Source organism: Triturus cristatus, chromosome 4_1 (assembly GCF_964204655.1).
Source record: "Triturus cristatus chromosome 4_1, aTriCri1.1, whole genome shotgun sequence".
NCBI lineage: Eukaryota > Metazoa > Chordata > Amphibia > Caudata > Salamandridae > Triturus > Triturus cristatus.
In genome coordinates this window covers 889,393,274-889,411,377 of record NC_140585.1, presented here as the reverse complement: position 1 = coordinate 889,411,377, position 18,104 = coordinate 889,393,274, and positions in this window count along the sequence as shown.

The window sequence follows — 18,104 nt, the reverse complement described above, 5'->3', positions numbered from 1 at the left end:
TCCACCAACTGCTGGGAAATAGAAACGTGCATGTTGACAGCGATTACGGTCCTGCCGGCCTGTCCGGCTTATGCATTTCCTGCCTGCTGGACTGAAACAATACCTATCTGTACAAAGCCCCACTGGGACGTGCCCCAACGGTGTGCAGCCTGAACATCGACACCACAATATAGATGGCACAGAATATCACCGCCCACATATCAACAGGCAAGTATAGATTTTCTATACCTATACTTGGCAGGGGCTGCTCCCAGCCCCTGCCAAGGTCCTTGAAAAGCTAGCTCAGCAACAACTGGCAGGTTTTCTTGAATCCCACGGCCTACTTCATGAATCCCAACATGGTTTTAGAAAGTGCCATAGCACTGAGTCTGCCCTTATAGAAATGGCCGACTCTGTGCGGTGGAAACTGGATGGGGGTTCCAGAGCGGTGCTGGTGCTGCTCGACTTGTCGGCAGCATTCAACACCGTCTCTCACCCCATCCTGATTGACCGTCTTCGGTCGAAGGGCATTCAGGGGAAGGCCCTGGAGTGGCTGACCTCTTTTTTGTCTAATCGCACCCAGGCAGTCTATACTCACCCTTTTACCTCTGTTAGCCGTACCCTGAAATGGGGTGTCCCTCAAGGCTCGGCTTTGAGCCCACTATTGTTCAATGTCTATTTTTCTCCTATGGCTGAACTCATTGCTAGGTCGGGCATCATAGCTACTTCCTATGCAGATGATATTCAGCTGCTTTTCTCCTATGAGAGTGCCACGCAGACTACTTTTGATCCTCTGAAGGATTGTCTGCGGAACATTTCAAAATGGATGGATCATAACTGCCTCCGCATGAATGCGGCGAAAACGGAGGTTCTCTTTTTCCATCAACCCTCCCCTCTTGATGCAACTCTCTGGTGGCCACATGAACTTAGCCTTCCCCCTGTCCCTAAGGACTCTGTAAAAAATCTAGGGGTCAAGTGGGACTCAAATCTTTCTTTTAGCAACCAAATACAGACCGTTTCAGCCGCTTGTTTTTCCAAGATCAGGATGATTAGGAAATTCATCACCTATCTCCCTAGTGACACCAGGAAAACTATAGTCCAGGCATTGATTACATCTCACCTGGACTATGCGAACGGCCTGTATTTAGGGTTGCCCGCGGGCCTCCTACATCGGCTCCAGACAGTCCAGAATGCTGCTGTTCGGCTGGTCTGCGGGGTTTCCCTACGCACCCATATTTCGCCTCATCGCAGAGCATTACATTGGCTACCAATCCATCAAAGAGCTGCATTCAAAGCCATGACCTTAGCCCATCGAGCAACTAGGGGTAGGGGATCGGCCTACCTCTCTGTTAGTATCCGTCCTTACTGTAACTCTTGGAACCTCCGTTCCAACTCCCAACATCTGCTTTCCATACCAAGATTCAGGAAAGCACGTTCTGGAGGTAAAACCATCCAGGTCTGTGCCACAACTCTCTGGAACGAACTCCTGATTGCAATTAGGATGATCCAGGAAGAATTACCCTTCCGTAAGGCACTAAAAACTTTTCTCTTTTGTTAACCCCCCCAGGACTATCACTCTGCTTTCACTCAGAAGCGCCGGGACACCCCGTTGGGGTAGCTGCGCGCTATATAAAATACACAAAAAAAAAAAAAACCTAACATATATGTAGCTTGGCTGTATATATATACATATATATATATATACACACACACACACACACACACACACACACACACACACACACACACACACACACACACACACACACACACTCACTCACTCTCGTACATCTATACTTCCCTATATGCACTTACCTTGCGATACTTTGTCCCTCGATATTCTGGGGCGATAGAGTATGACTTCTAAATGTTGAAAGTCGTTCCCTTTTGTTATATGTGGTATTCTAAAAAGGACACAAGTATGTGGGATAGAAATCATGGAAAACTGCCAGTACTTACAAAGGATGTCTGCGATGTATTCAAATGCAAGGCATGATTTAGAACTCAGCAGACGAGTTACTCCGTCACAACAGTCACATCGACGAATATCCCGTCCGCCAAAATCAAAATCTCATAGAATATAATGAGATTTAGATTTCAGCGGAGTATCCCATCCGCCAAGATCGTAATCAGGCCCTTAGTATCACGAAGACATGATTTGTGATATGAATTTACCAATTGATTGTGATTTCAATTCATATTAGAGATGGCACTTACCATGGGAAATTTATCAGCCCTGAAAGCAGAAGACAATATCTGCTGGTTTTAAATGCAGTGTCTCGAACTCGGATCTAAGTGAGATGTGAATACAAAAGTGAGACATGCATCTGAAAGGAAACACTTAGAATGGATTGCTAGTATTGGGAAGTCAGACAGGAAGAATACATGCATTTGAAATACCTCAAAAATCGAAAATGTAAATCACTACATCGTTACTATGTTATGCTTGCACGTGCTTTATAAAAAAGCAAAAGTCGAATGAGAAACATCCTTTTTAAATAAAATATATTTTTAAATTCCAAGGTTGCTTGCACAACTGGTGGACACGTGACATGGAAAGGCAGATACTCCACTTTATAAAAGACTCTAAAATAAATTTAGAATATTTGTGAGGGGAGTAGCCCATGCCTCCGTGCCCACCTCCCGCTGACCCATGGTCCTAAAACAATGTTTTACTTCAATTCATGTAAAACGGGGATATGCTCTGTACACCGACACACCACATTACTGTCCCTGCCCCACATTGTGGCCCAAAAACTGTTCATCTATTTCCACTTATTAACAATGCTATTTTTTTCGCTTTGCCTGTTAATTACAAAATTTGATGTCGCTCTGTCTAATTTTTTTTTTTTAAATATCTGTATTTCTTGCTTTTGTGTTTTTTCACTTTTGTTTGCATTTTCTTGCTTTTCTCACTTTTTAAAAGGTTTTCACCCGATTCTAAGAACTCTGTACAACCTTCCATGGGGGACATTTATTACATTCCTTGCACGCTGTACTCAAGTTACCCACACTCAGCGGGCCAGATACCACCAGCGTGGACAGCAAAGGGGAAGCTGCTGTTTACCCCTCAGTAGACCATTGGATGAAGGGGTGGACGTGTAGTCTGCTGACAAGAGAGAGTACTGCAGCTCTGCTCCCAGTGGACTGTAATATTCTGGCATGGCAGAAACCCGAAAACTAAAAACTCCCTATTACTGTGCCAAAATTGGCACTAAAGAACGTGCAGAAGGTGGTGGACTCCAAGAGAAGGATGCAGATTGGCAGTGCAAAAGCTCCATAAGGGGGAGATCTGAAATGCACCAGGAGCCGAACAGCAGCCACATGGCAGAAATGTGCCCTGTGGGGGAAAATGTGTCCACTAACAGAAGAAGCTTTACAGAGTCCTGGAGATGATGAACACCAATGTACAAGTGAGGTGATGGCAGAAAGAGTCTTGGCAAGAGCATACCTGGAGGGGCAGTGATCCCCTGAAGAAACTGGACTCAAAAGCTGCCCGCTCAAGAGAGGAGAAAGCAAAGACACACAATTGTTGTTTTTGCATTTGTCACCCCGAGTGGGTCGGGTATGCCCAGACGTGGGTCCCGTGCTCTCCATGCCACTGAAATCAAGCTATCCTGGCTGAAGAGAGGTGAGACCCCGAAACCGGTCCTAGGATGCTTGTTTCCAGTCCAGGGAGGACCTGACTTGGCAGTTCAGGCTGGACTGTTCCCATGAGGCACAGGGTCAAAACTGATTTGCATATGGCTGGGTTCAAACTGGAATGGCATGGTGAGCAAAAAAACGATGGGTTTAGGCCCAGATCTCTGTACTGGGGTGAATGTATGACATTGTTCTGCATTCTGTCCATCAACTGTTGTTTAGGTCTCGCCTGGCTATCGTGTAAGCGATCACTCAGTGTCAGGTGCCCCACAAGACTTACCTCTGCTTGTGAAGCAATTCCGCAGAGACGACAAGAGCGCCCGCCCCTGTACCCACCTGACCCTCGTGGACAGTAGGACCCAGCAGGGATGAGATGGACGCAGGGAAGGGAGCCAGAAAGAAGGTTGGGGGTTGGTGTGCAGAGTGTCTCGGAACTACCTGGAAACAGGAAAGACCCAGATCAGTGAAAAACCCCAATACCTACTTATACAAAATCCGTAAAACACACACAGAAAATATCCCTGTCCCCAACTCGGGAGACTCACCAGTGCTTGGCAGACCACGGAATACCGAAGTAAGTGCAGCTCCAATGAAGTATAAGCCAGGTGAGGTGCGCCTGTGCAAGCTAATCAAAGGAAAACCGCTCCTGCGCGTTTTGTAGAACCAATAAGACCAAAATCAATAATGGCATCCCTGGAAGGCAAATGTAAAGATGAACACTGCTCTAGCGCTGTGGAGCTCTTTACCGTACCAGTGCGATGGGAATTGGAAATGCTATGCGATAAAACTGTAAAGCACTAACCCCCAAGCGCTCCTGCGCGGTAGAACCAAAATCATCCAAAGCGCTCCTGCGCGGCAAACCAAAATAACAAAAACGCTCCTGCGCGGCAAAACCAAAATCATCCAAAGCGCTTCTGCGCGGCAAACCCAAAATCATCCAAAGCGCTTTTGCGCGGCAAACCAAAATAACAACAGCGCTCCTGCGCGGCAAAACCAAAATCATCCAAAGCGCTCCTGCGCGGAAGAACCCCCAGCAAACCCCTCAACGTACCGGCGTCACAAGGGCTCAAGGGTTTTGAGAAGGGGTAGTGCCTCGACGTGTTCTCAGCGTGAGGAAGAAGGCCAACCAGCAGTGCTCCAGCAAAGAACGTACCAGCTCGCTTTTTCGCCTCTCGGCTCCAGGAACACCACCTCGTGTCTCAGGGGGAAATCCAATCGAATACGAAGCACGGAGCCGGCGGGAAACGCGATGTTTAAGCGTTTCCCCCGGAAGTGCTTCCGTGACCTTACGTCGATAGGCAGAAGACTAGACCGGGACTCAATTTCCGCCCGGAAGTGAGTCTCCCGGCCGTTTCTGTGTGTGCGTTAGCGGGGGAAACGGCAAGCGCCGTGAAACACGACAGTACCCCCCCCCCAAAGCCGGTCCCTCCCCAACACCCCCAGAACCTCAAAGGGGGGAGGCAGAGCGAGGGCTTAAAGGATGACTCAAATGAAAGGCACGGACCAGAACGGGAGCATGGCGAACATCGGACAAAGGCTCCCAAGACCGTTCATCCGGGCCGTACCCCTTCCAGTCAACCAGGTAGAAAAGCTTTCCCTTGGTACGACGAGAACCCAAGATGGCCCTGACCTCATACTCAACATGGTCCTCCACCACCACCGGAGAAGGAGGAGATGGAACAGTACCACCAGAACGGACCGGTTGCAGAAGAGAGACATGGAAGACTGGGTGGACTTTCATGTGCGGAGGAAGTGAGAGCTTCATAGCCACGGGGTTGACCACCTTCTCAATGACAAAGGGACCCACAAAACGGGGTGACAGTTTCTTGGGGCCATGCACGTTGAGGTGCCGAATGGACAGCCACACCCGGTCACCCAATCAGTAATCGGGTTCCTTCTGCCTATGAGCGTCAGCATGCACCTTGTAGGTGTCCTTTGCCTTGGCCAACTCAAACTGTGCTTGCTGCCAGATTCTGCGCAAGGAATCATGATAAGAACGTACTGATGGTAACTGGCTGTCCCGGGGAACCTCCCAGGCAGAAGTGCGAGGGTGACGGCCGTGGAGACAAAAGAAGGGGGACATGCCGATGGCCGAATGCTTGCCATTGTTGTAGGCGTATTCCGCCATCCATAGTACCTCGGACCATTCTTTTTCAACCATAAGCAGCAAGCAACGGAGGTACTGCTCCAAGGTGTGGTTTGTTCTTTCCGCCTGACCGTCTGTCTGGGGGTGGTACGCTGTGGACAGGCGCACATCCATCTCGAGGATCCTGCACACCTCTCTCCAGAAGCGGGACACAAATTGCGATCCCCGGTCTGTTATAACCACCGATGGAATGCCGTGGAGGCGGACCACCTCGTGCACGAAGATTAAGGCCAGGTCTGCAGCTGTGGGGACTTTCAACAAGGGTACGAAATGCGCCATCTTGGAGAGGTGATCAACTATGGTGAGAATCGTGGTATGCCCCGTCTTGGTGAGTGGGAGTTCCACCACGAAATCCATGGAGATGGTGTGCCACGGATATGGTGGCACAGGAATGGAACGCAGAAGACCAACAGGAGGCTCTGACCTGTTCTTACTCAATAGACAAATGGCACAGCTTGTTACATGGTTTCTCGTGTCGGTCACCATTGTTGGCCACCAAAACTGTCTTTGTACAAGCTCAAGTGTCTTATGAAAGCCAGGGTGGCTGGATAAGACATGATTGTGACACAGACGGACTGCTTCTTGCTGACTGGGCAACCCAGGTAGGTACAACCGTTCTCCACGAAACAATAACCCGTCCACGCAAGACACCCCTTTGTGTCTCTCTGCCAGAACCTCTAGGTCGGACTGCTTCGTGTCCTTTTTTACCTGAGTCAGGAAATCCGAGGATGTTACAACGCCCTGGAAGTGATTCTCAGCAATTATGGGAACAGGCTCGGTGTTTTCGGCTTCCTCGTCGGATTCTCCTAGCCGTGATAGGGCATCAGCTTTGGCGTTTTCTTTCCCGGGTCGAAACGTGATCACGAAGTTATAGTCGTTGAAGAACATGGTCCATCGAAGCTGTCGGGCGGTGAGGGCACGTGCTGACCGTAGAAACTGAAGGTTCCTGTGATCAGTGTAGATGGTTACTGTGTGTTTGGCGTCTTTTAGGAAGTGGCGCCATTCCTCGAAAGCGGTCTTGATGGCTAGGAGTTCCCTGTTGGACACTGTATAGTTGCGTTCCGCTGGTTGGAGTTTCTTGGAGTAAAAGGCCACCGGATGCAACTGTCCTGTGCTGGTGCTCCGTTGAGATAGTACGCCACCTATGGCATTCTTAGAGGCGTCCGCCTCCACTACGAAGGGCTGCTCGGTGTCAGGGTGCACCAGAACCGGGGCTACGGTAAAACGCCTTTTCAGTTCTTGGAAAGCGTTGTCTGCTTTCTGATCCCAACTAAAACGTACCCCTTTGCGCAACAAGCGGGTAATAGGAGCTACCATCTCGGAGAAGCCTGTGATGAATCTACGGTAGTAGTTGGAAAAACCCAGGAACCGTTGGACCCCTTTTATGGACTCCGGAGGAGGCCAAGACAGGATGGCTTCTACTTTTTTGTTGTCCATTTGAAGGCCTGCCGGAGTGATGATATGCCCCAGGAACTCAACAGAGGTGACGTGAAAAACGCTCTTCTCCAGTTTCACGTACAAACGATGCCTACCCAGCTGTTGAAGGACGGAACGTACGTGATGCACGTGTTCTGCGATGGTCTGTGAATATATCAAGATATCGTCTATGTAGACAATACAGAAGACGTCTATGTAGTCCCTCAACACCTTGTCGATAAAGAACTGAAATGCTGCGGGGGCATTACAGAGTCCGAAAGGCATGACCTGGTATTCGAACAATCCAAATTTCGTCCGGAAAGCTGTCTTCCATTCGTCACCCTTTCGGACTCTGACTAGATGGTAGGCACCCCGCAGGTCGAGCTTGGTGTACACTGAGGCGTCTTTTACCTGTTCCAGGAGGTTGGTGATCAATGGTAGGGGGTAACGGTTCTTCACGGTGATGGTGTTCATCGCTCGAAAGTCTATACAGGTCCTCAGATCACCCTCCTTCTTCGATACAAAAAAAAGAGGAGAGGAAACCGGAGACCTGGAATGACGAATAAAACCGTTGTCCAGATATTCGTCCAAATAGGATCGAAGGTGGATGTTCTCTTTCTCCGTGAGAGAATAAATCCTGCTGCATGGCAACGTGGAACCGGGGATAAGATCTATTAGGCAGTCGAACGACCGATGCGGTGGCAGAGTGTTGGCTCCCTTTTTGTCGAACACGTCGGCTAGGTCCAGGTACTCCTCAGTTATGGCTGCTTGGGAAACCATCCCCATTCCCTGTGATGGCAGTGATCGTGCTTGTATGGAGCGGTCCCCCAGGAGGTGGTCCTTCGCATAACAGGTTCCACAACAGTGTTCAGATTCCAAGTGTATTATTCTGGACACCCAATCAATGCGAGGATTGTGCTTCACCAACCACGGCAAACCCAATATCACCTTGAATTGAGGAGCATCGATGACGTCGAAGCTAATGGATTCGGCGTGGTGATTAGCAAAGGACATAGTCATGTTCTCGGTTTGATGCCTGATAGGGCCGGATGTTAGGTCCGTTCCATCAACTGCCTTGACGTTTTCGGGTTGGGCTTTTGTCACTGTCGTTATGCCCAAGGCACGTGAAAAAACGGTATCTATAAAACAGCCTGTAGCACCGGAGTCCAACATAGCCGTTACCTGCCAGGTTCTGCCCGCCTGATTCTGTAAGGATACTTCCATCCCTACGTGGTGACTGCCGTCGAACACAGCAGGGATCGTCAAGGTGCAATACGAAGAACCCAGAGGACGGATCCCCTTGTCTACTGGGTTGTCTCGTTTCCCGTCTTGTCCTCTTTGGTGATGGGCAACGCGAAAGGCCTTCTGCTCCGAGGTTTATTAGGCTTCACCGGACATTCCCTTACTAAATGTCCGCTTTTTCCACAGTACAGGCATTGGTTCTGCTTCCTCCGCCTTTCTCTTTCTTGACTTGTCAAGGGCCCTCTTATGCCCCCGATCTGCATAGGTTCGGTTGCCTCGCCCTGGGGAGTGGTTTCCTCTCTGGTTTTTTCGATACCCTTGTACCCAAAGGACAAAAACCGGTTGTCACTGCCTCTTCCTTTCTCGGTCCTTCTTTCCTGTAGTCGGAAATTCATCTTCACCACCAGATCGATGAAAGGACCTATTTCGTCAGGCGGGTTGGGTAACTGTGAAATAAGATCCTTCAGGTCGTCGCGCAATCCCCGATAGAACACTGACACCTTCTTATCCTCAGGCCAATGGGACTCGATAACCAGCCTGCTGAACATGGTGATGTAGTGAAGCAGGTCCTGGTTGCCTTGTTTGAGGTTGAGCAACTCATTGTCAGCGGCTTGCACAAAGGTGTGACGAGCGAACATACGTCGCATGGCTTCCTTGAAGGTCGGCAGGTGGTGTAGCCTGGGGTCGTCATGTTCAACCAAGGCAATGGACCACTGAGCGGCGTCTCCGCCCATGTATGACAGGATGTAGGCTACTTTGGAAGCGTCATCGGGAAAAGCAGCGTTTCTGGCCATGAAATGCAGGTGGCATTGATGGATGAATATGCCGTACTTGGTGCTGTCACCGTAGAAACGTTCAGGTGGTGCCAGCTGTACGGGATGGGGGTGATGACTTGAATGGCTGTGTTCGGGTTGGTGGCAGCGGAGGACCCCCCAAATGTAAACGTCTTAAGAGAACTTCTTGTATGACCCTGGGGCTAGGGGTAGTTCCCCAAGGACTGGTGACCCCAGCAGTCATCTGGCCCTGTAGGGTGGTCATGTCTTGGCGTAAACTGAGGTTTTCTGCCTGCATGGCAGCCAGCATGACTGCTGTGTCTTGCAAGGTAACCTCCGGGTCGCCCATGTCGTCTAGGCGGAATGGGTAACGTGGGCTTCATATTCTGTCAGTTGCCCCACAAGACTTACCTCTGCTTGTGAAGCAATTCCGCAGAGACGACAAGAGCGCCCGCCCCTGTACCCACCTGACCCTCGTGGACAGTAGGACCCAGCAGGGATGAGATGGACGCAGGGAAGGGAGCCAGAAAGAAGGTAGGGGGTTGGTGTGCAGAGTGTCTCGGAACTACCTGGAAACAGGAAAGACTCAGATCAGTGAAAAACCCCAATACCTACTTATACAAAATCCGTAAAACACACACAGAAAATATCCCTGTCCCCAACTCGGGAGACTCACCAGTGCTTGGCAGACCACGGAATACCGAAGTAAGTGCAGCTCCAATGAAGTATAAGCCAGGTGAGGTGCGCCTGTGCAAGCTGCACAGCTAATCAAAGGAAAAGCGCTCCTGCGAGTTTTGTAGAACCAATAAGACCAAAATCAATAATGGCATCCCTGGAAGGCAAATGTAAAGATGAACACTGCTCTAGCGCTGTGGAGCTCTTTACCAATTCAGCGTACCAGTGCGATGGGAATTGGAAATGCTATGCGATTAAACTGTAAAGCACTAACCCCCAAGCGCTCCTGCGCGGTAGAACCAAAATCATCCAAAGCGCTCCTGCGCGGCAAACCAAAATAACAAAAGCGCTCCTGCGCGGCAAAACCAAAATCATCCAAAGCGCTTCTGCGTGGCAAACCCAAAATCATCCAAAGCGCTTTTGCGCGGCAAACCAAAATAACAACAGCGCTCCTGCGCGGCAAAACCAAAATCATCCAAAGCGCTTCTGCGCAGAAGAACCCCCAGCAAACCCCTCAACGTACCGGCGTCACAAGGGCTCAAGGGTTTTGAGAAGGGGTAGTGCCTCGACGTGTTCTCAGCGTGAGGAAGAAGGCCAACCAGCAGTGCTCCATCAAAGAACGTACCAGCTCGCTTTTCCGCCTCTCGGCTCCAGGAACACCACCTCGTTTCTCAGTGGGAAATCCAATCGCATACGAAGCACGGAGCCGGCGGGAAACGCGATGTTTAAGCGTTTCCCCCGGAAGTACTTCCGTGACCTTACGTCGATAGGCAGAAGACTAGACCGGAACTCAACTTCCGCCCGGAAGTGAGTCTCCCGGCCGTTTCTGTGTGTGCGTTAGCGGGGGAAACGGCAAGCGCCGTGAAACACGACACTCAGCGAGACTTATGTAGGGGCTTCCGAAAATGCTCCCAAAGGCTTCCCAGGCGGATCGGGTGGCGGTTACACGAACAACCACGCGCATTCCATTTGCCACCAGCTACTTCCTGCGCGTGCGCTGCCTCACGCATTCAGAGAGATTTAGTAAGGGGCACAAGACCTTAGGAATGCGGTTTATAGCCAGTGCATGTGAGGCATTCAAGCGCGAAGCTGGCATCTGGCATCGGACTTGAAAGCAGCAGACTGCTTTCGCCAGAACTTTCGTTTTAACTCGCACCCCATATGCTTGTTCCCTCCCACCCTTCCTTTGATGTCTGCTTTTCTTGTTTACAAACCATACCACACACTGCAGCACGCCACACACTGCTGCACGCCGCACACTGCTGCACGCCGCACACTACCGCACGCCACACACTGCTGCGCACACTGCTGCATTACACACTGCTGCACGCCGCACACTGCTGCACGCCGCACACTGCTGCACGCCTCACACTGCTATACGAAACACTGCTGCACGCCTCACACTGCTGCACGCCTCACACTGCTGCACGCCTCACACTGCTGCACGCCTCACACTGCTGCATGCCTCACACTGCTGCACGCCGCACACTGCTGCACGCCACACACTGCTGCACGCCACACACTGCTGCATGCCGCTGCACGCCACACACTGCTGCACGCCACACACTGCTGCACGCAGCACACTGCTGCACACCGCACACTGCTACATGAAACACTGCTGCACACCACACACTGCTGCACGCCACACACTGCTGCACGCCACACACTGCTGCACGCCACACACTGCTGCACGCCGCACAATGCTACACAAAACACTGCTGCACACCAAACACTGCTGCACGGCACACACTGCTGCATGCCGCACACTGCTGCACGCCGCACACTGCTGCACGCCACACACTGCTGCACGCCACACACTGCTGCACACTGCTGCATTACTCACTGCTGCGTGCTGCACGACACTGCTGCATACTGCACGACACTGCTGCACGCCGCACACTGCTGCACACTGCACACTGCTGCTCGCCGCACACTTCTGCACGCCGCTGCACGCCACACAGTGCTGCATGCCTCACACTGCTACACGAAACACTGCTGCACGCCACAAACTGCTGCACGCCGCACACTGCTGAACGCCTCACACTGCCGCACGCCTCACACTGCCGCACGCCTCACACTGCTGCACGCCGCACACTACCGCACGCCACACACTGCTGCATTACACACTGCTGCATTACACACTGCTGCATTACACACTGCTGCACGCCGCACACTGCTGCATGCCGCACACTGCTGCACGCCGCACACTGCTGCATTCCACACACTGCTGCACGCCACACACTGCCGCACGCCTCACACTGCTGCACGCCGCACACTGCTGCACGCCGCACACTGCTGCACGCCGCACATGGCTGCATGCCGCTGCACGCCACACACTGCTGCATGCCACACACTGCTGCACGCCGCACACTGCTGCACGCAGCACACTGCTGCATGCCACACACTGCTGCACGCCACACACTGCTGCACACTGCTGCATTACTCACTGCTGCATGCTGCACGACACTGCTGCACGCTGCACACTGCTGCACGCCACTGCACGCCGCTGCACGCCACAGTGCTGCATGCCTCACACTGCTACACGAAACACTGCTGCATGCCACACACTGCTGCACGCCGCACACTGCTGCACGCCACACACTGCTGCATGCCGCACACTGCTGCATGCCATACACTGCTGCATGCCGCACACTGCTGCACGCCGCACACTACCGCACGCCACACACTGCTGCGCACACTGCTGCATTACACACTGCTGCATTACACACTGCTGCACGCCACACACTGCTGCATGCCTCACACTGCTACACGAAACACTGCTGCACGCCACACACTGCTGCACACCACACCCTGCTGCACGCCACACACTGCTGCACGCCTCACACTGCTTCACGCCGCACACTGCTGCATGCCGCACACTGCTGCACGCCGCACGCCGCACACTTGTGCACGCCACACACTGCTGCACGCCGCACAATGCTACACGAAACACTGCTGCGCGCCACACACTGCTGCACGCCGCACAATGCTACACGAAACACTGCTGCGCGCCACACACTGCTGCACGCCGCACAATGCTACACGAAACACTGCTGCACGCCGCACACTGCTGCACGCCACACACTGCTGCACACTGCTGCATTACTCACTGCTGCATGCTGCACGACACTGCTGCACGCAGCACACTACTGCACGCCGCACACTGCTGCACGCCGCACAATGCTACACGAAACACTGCTGCGCGCCACACACTGCTGCACGCCGCACAATGCTACACGAAACACTGCTGCGCGCCACACACTGCTGCACGCCGCACAATGCTACACGAAACACTGCTGCACGCCGCACACTGCTGCACGCCACACACTGCTGCACACTGCTGCATTACTCACTGCTGCATGCTGCACGACACTGCTGCACGCAGCACACTACTGCATGCCGCACACTGCTGCACGCCGCACAATGCTGCACGCCACTGCACGCCACACAGTGCTGTATGCCTCACACTGCTACACGAAACACTGCTGCATGCCACACACTGCTGCACGCCGCACACTGCTGCACGCCGCACACTGCTGCACGCCTCACACTGCTGCACGCCTCACACTGCTGCACGCCGCACACTGCTGCACGCCGCACACTGCTGCACGCCGCACACTGCTGCACTCCACACACTGCTTTTATGTGAGTTTATGCTACTGACATTGTAAATGACAATACCTTTTATTTGTTTTAAAACCATAAATAAAAGGCATTGTAATTTTACAATGCCAATAGCTCAAACTCTTATAAATGCGAGACCTATTGCATTGCAAATGCTTGTTTTGCATTTGTCACCCCGAGTGGGTCGGGTATGCCCAGACGTGGGTCCCATGCTCTCCATGCCACTGGAATCAAGCTATCCTGGCTGAAGAGGGGTAAAACGCCGAAACTGGTCCTAAGATGCTTGTTTCCAGTCCAGGGAGGACCTGGCTTGGCAGTTTAGGCTGGACTGTTCCCATGTTCACATATGTATCTGAAACTGTTTGCTAAAAGGTATTGAAGTACACCGATTTAGGCTTATATTGATATTTTGCCTACTTTATTTTACATGAACACTAGAGACCTTGTTTCTATTAATGTTTACTGGTTTACGTTTATATTGATATTTTACTTATTCTGTATATGTGACAATCAGATGCCTTGTTTCTGTGTATATGAATAGCCCATTATCCACTGGCCTCAGATGGCACTTTTCACTTTGTTTTTATATGTGTGACTAACCGAAGGACCAAAAACCCATGTGCTGCAAAGCTTGCTGTGGAAACCTCTCTCAACTGACCAACTAGAACCTCCATAAGCACTAGACCCCTGTCTGCCCTTGACCACAAAGGATTCTTCACGGACCAGCCAATAAAGTCCATCAGTACCACCCGGCACCCAGATCCGTGAAAGGTCAGCATGCCCATTGGCACTTTTCAGCGCTCAAGACCCCCTCTAACTCCTAGGGATACTGCTAGATCATTTTGTTGACCTCCCCCTCATACTTCTGCAATTGGTACTTATTCCTCTCAAGCGCCCTGAAACATTAATAACAGACATCTAACCGTACCCCCATTAAGTCACACATCTCCTACACAATCTCCCAAAACAACAACACAGGATTCTCTCTCCCACAACATCAGACTAGACCCAACCTCAACCCCCACTCTAGCTTACGGCAACCACCAATCTACCACACCCTCCACCTCTGAACCAAACACAGCCCAAATGATATCCACAATCACCCGCCTAGAATTTAAAACCAACACCTTACTGGACGAAATCACCTCCTTATGGAAGGACTTCAAGTCCAACCCCAGCTTGCTTCCTGATATGTCTACCACAAACCCATCCTCTGACACCTCACACTCTACTTCCGGGTCAACTATCCCCCTCAAACAGTACCATCTCAAACCCACACTTGCTACTCCTGAAATGTCACAAAATGAAGTGGAAGCCTTGGTCAACTCTTATGCCACTGCCACCAGCCAATCCTCTTACCCCCAATTCCCGGTCATCCTCAGTACAAGCGAGATCCCTCCCACCAATCGCCCTACCTGACTACCAGCCCAACTCACCTCCATCCACCTCACACAATCTGAACCGAAAACGGCAACCATATTAAATTGCATGCTCCTAAACTGTCAGTCAGCAGCAAAGCACACCACTGAAATAGCAGAAACTATCCTACTTCATAAAAGTGACCTATGCTTTCTGACGGAATTCTGGATAAACGACCACTCATCAGCTATCATGGATCTCTTCGTTACACCAGGTTTCTCAATCATTTGTTGCGACTGCAAAGAATGTTCCTGTAGTTGACTGGTGATCATACATAATAATGACCTCCACCTCACACCCTTCCACACAGTCAAAAACTTTACCTTTGAATACCTAGGAGTTATCCTTCTTTTTAAAAGCCCAAACCCCTTGAAACTCCACACCATCTATCACCCTCCAGGTGAAAAACATACATTTCTAGAAGAAATAACGGAACTTATAACACAGAACTCCTTGAAGGATTCCACACACATTGTTCTAGGAGATCTAAACTTAAACCTTAATGATTTCAGTGACACTACTGTACAAGCACTAGACTCCCTTCTGGAATCGAAAGGTCTCACTCAACACTGTAAAAACAAACCCACAACAAAGGTACTGCCCTTGACGCTATTATTTCTAACTACGATGCCATATCCCTCCACTCCATCATTCCCATCGACTAGTCAGACCATCACCTAAGTCTTTTCGACCTCAACATCAAACAACCTAAGCTCCCCACCCAAACTCACCTGCCGAAGCACCGGACAAGAAACATACACCAAATCTATTAATCAGAGTTAGACTACCTAATTAGCTCCCAAATTTTCCCCCCACCCAAACTGCCTACCACCAATGAGCACCCCTCCCACTACAACACAAAAAGACATAACGTTTTGACACCATCGCCCCCTTAAAACTAAAAAAATCAAGAAGTGCCTCCTCCAGATCATGATTCAACACAGACCTTAACAATGAGAGGTGACAACTCAGACTGACGGAAAGAAACTGGAGAAATCAATCTAGCCAATCTCTCTCCTCCAAACTGAACGCATAAAATATAAAAACACATCTACAGAGAAAAATCCACTTTTTTCAGAACCCATCTGCAACCAATTCCAGAAACCATCCCAAAGACCTTTTTAAGATCATCAAACACCAAACCTCTTTCATCCCACAACATCCTATAGATGTCTCCACCAAACGCCATGAAGAGTTTGCTAAATTCTTCTCAGATAAAATAACAAACATTGAAAACTCCTTGTGCCCCCTCCCCTCCTCTCCTCTCACTACATATGACCCCTCCTCTAACGAAGGCCCCTCCACTAACTCCCCGACCAACTGCTGATGATCTCTACAATTCCACACCCTCAGAATACCTGAACTCCACCATCAATCACCTTCATCCAAAAAAGAACGCTTCCTCATCCAAATTTAAAAATATATCTGAAAAGGAAGTCTGTGAAATAAGGTCATGTTTAAAGCCAACCTCTCTGACCCTCTCTTGTCAAAAATCCCAGACACATCTTCGCTCCAACCTGGACTAATATAATCAACTCCATCCTATCCAACAGCTCTATGCCAGACTCTCCTAAACTTGGCCAAATCACCCCACTAATCAAAAAGCTTGTTGCTGACCCCAATGATCTCAATAATTACAGACCAATTACCAACCTTCCTGTACTTGCTAAAACCATTGAAAAATGTTCCCTCTCTCAATTAAACATTCACATTGCGAAATTCAACTTGCATGACACAATCCAATCTTGATTTAGGAAAGGCTGCAGTAAAGAGACTGCAATCCTGAACATCACTGATGACCTACACAGATTCCTCGAGGAGTGGGATGGCTGTCTCCTAATCCTCCTGCACTTCTCAGTGGCCTTTGATACCGTCAACCACAATATTCTTCTTAACAGCCAATCACAATGTGCTTGCATCAGCGGTACCTCCCTACAATGATTCTCACCATACCTGAACAAAAGTTCTAACCTAATCAAACTAAATAAGTCCACATCGACAGCAACATTAGTCAACTAAGGAGTCCCCCCCAAGCTCAATCCTATCCCCTGCCCTCTTCAACCTGTAAATGGAAACCCCTTGCACTGATCCTGAAACAGGCCAGGATTGACTTTCATCTTTATGCAGATGACCCCCAAATCTATATCAAAATCGCGTCACATAAAGACATCCAGCACATGAACAACACTCTGTCCTTGTTACACACCTGGCTCAACAACAACTTCCTAAAACTAAATTTTAAAAAACGGAACTCCTCCTCATCTAGCCCAGAAGAAATCCCTGCCCCATCGACAACTGTCTAGACAGTTTAACTGCACTAAACTGTAAACTATGTATATCCAAACCTGTAAAACTTCCTGGGATTACTCTCGATTAAAGCCTGAACATGAGAGAACATATCAACGCCTCAGCAAAAAGTGCCTTCTACACCTAAAACACATAAAACTACTTTGATCCGAAGACCATAATCCAATCCCTTGTTCTCTCCAAACTGGACTAGGGCAACACAACCCTCACTGGCACCCCAAAAATTCACCTTCTGCCAATGAAGTCCACACTCAATGCAGTGGCTAGACTGATCTCTGGAGAGAGACGATTTAACCATCCACTCTCAAGAAACTCAACTAGCTACAAATTGAAGCGAGAAGTATATTCAAAGCAGCTTACATAACTCACAAAGCCCTCTGCTCTGGCAACCAACCTATCTTGCCAATAAACTCACAAAAGCAGGACAAAATAGACCTTTAGGAAACTTAAGCACTCTTCTCATCTTTCCCAAATTCAAGACAACCAAATCTCTTACTCGATCCTTCTCTGGGAACGCCCCAAGAATTTGCTAAGGAACTTCGTAACAACCAATCCTATCTTCACTTCGGGAAAAACTTAAAACTGTCTCTTCTCAACAAATTCCTAAACTCTTCCACCTAAATTATTTTGTTTGACCTACCAAAAACCACGTCTGACAAATACACTACGCACTCTGACCTCTATTCCCACCCCTCTCTGTAGTCTCCACCTCTACCATATTCTGTATTAATATATGCATCCCACTTGTATCTATCTCCTGTAAATGACCTTCCTGTCTTGTATTGTATTACTTTTTGATACCCACTGATGTTATACCTCCTGTAAACAATGTATATCTAATACTTGTAAAGCACTCTGAAGCCCTCAGTTGACGTTCGCAC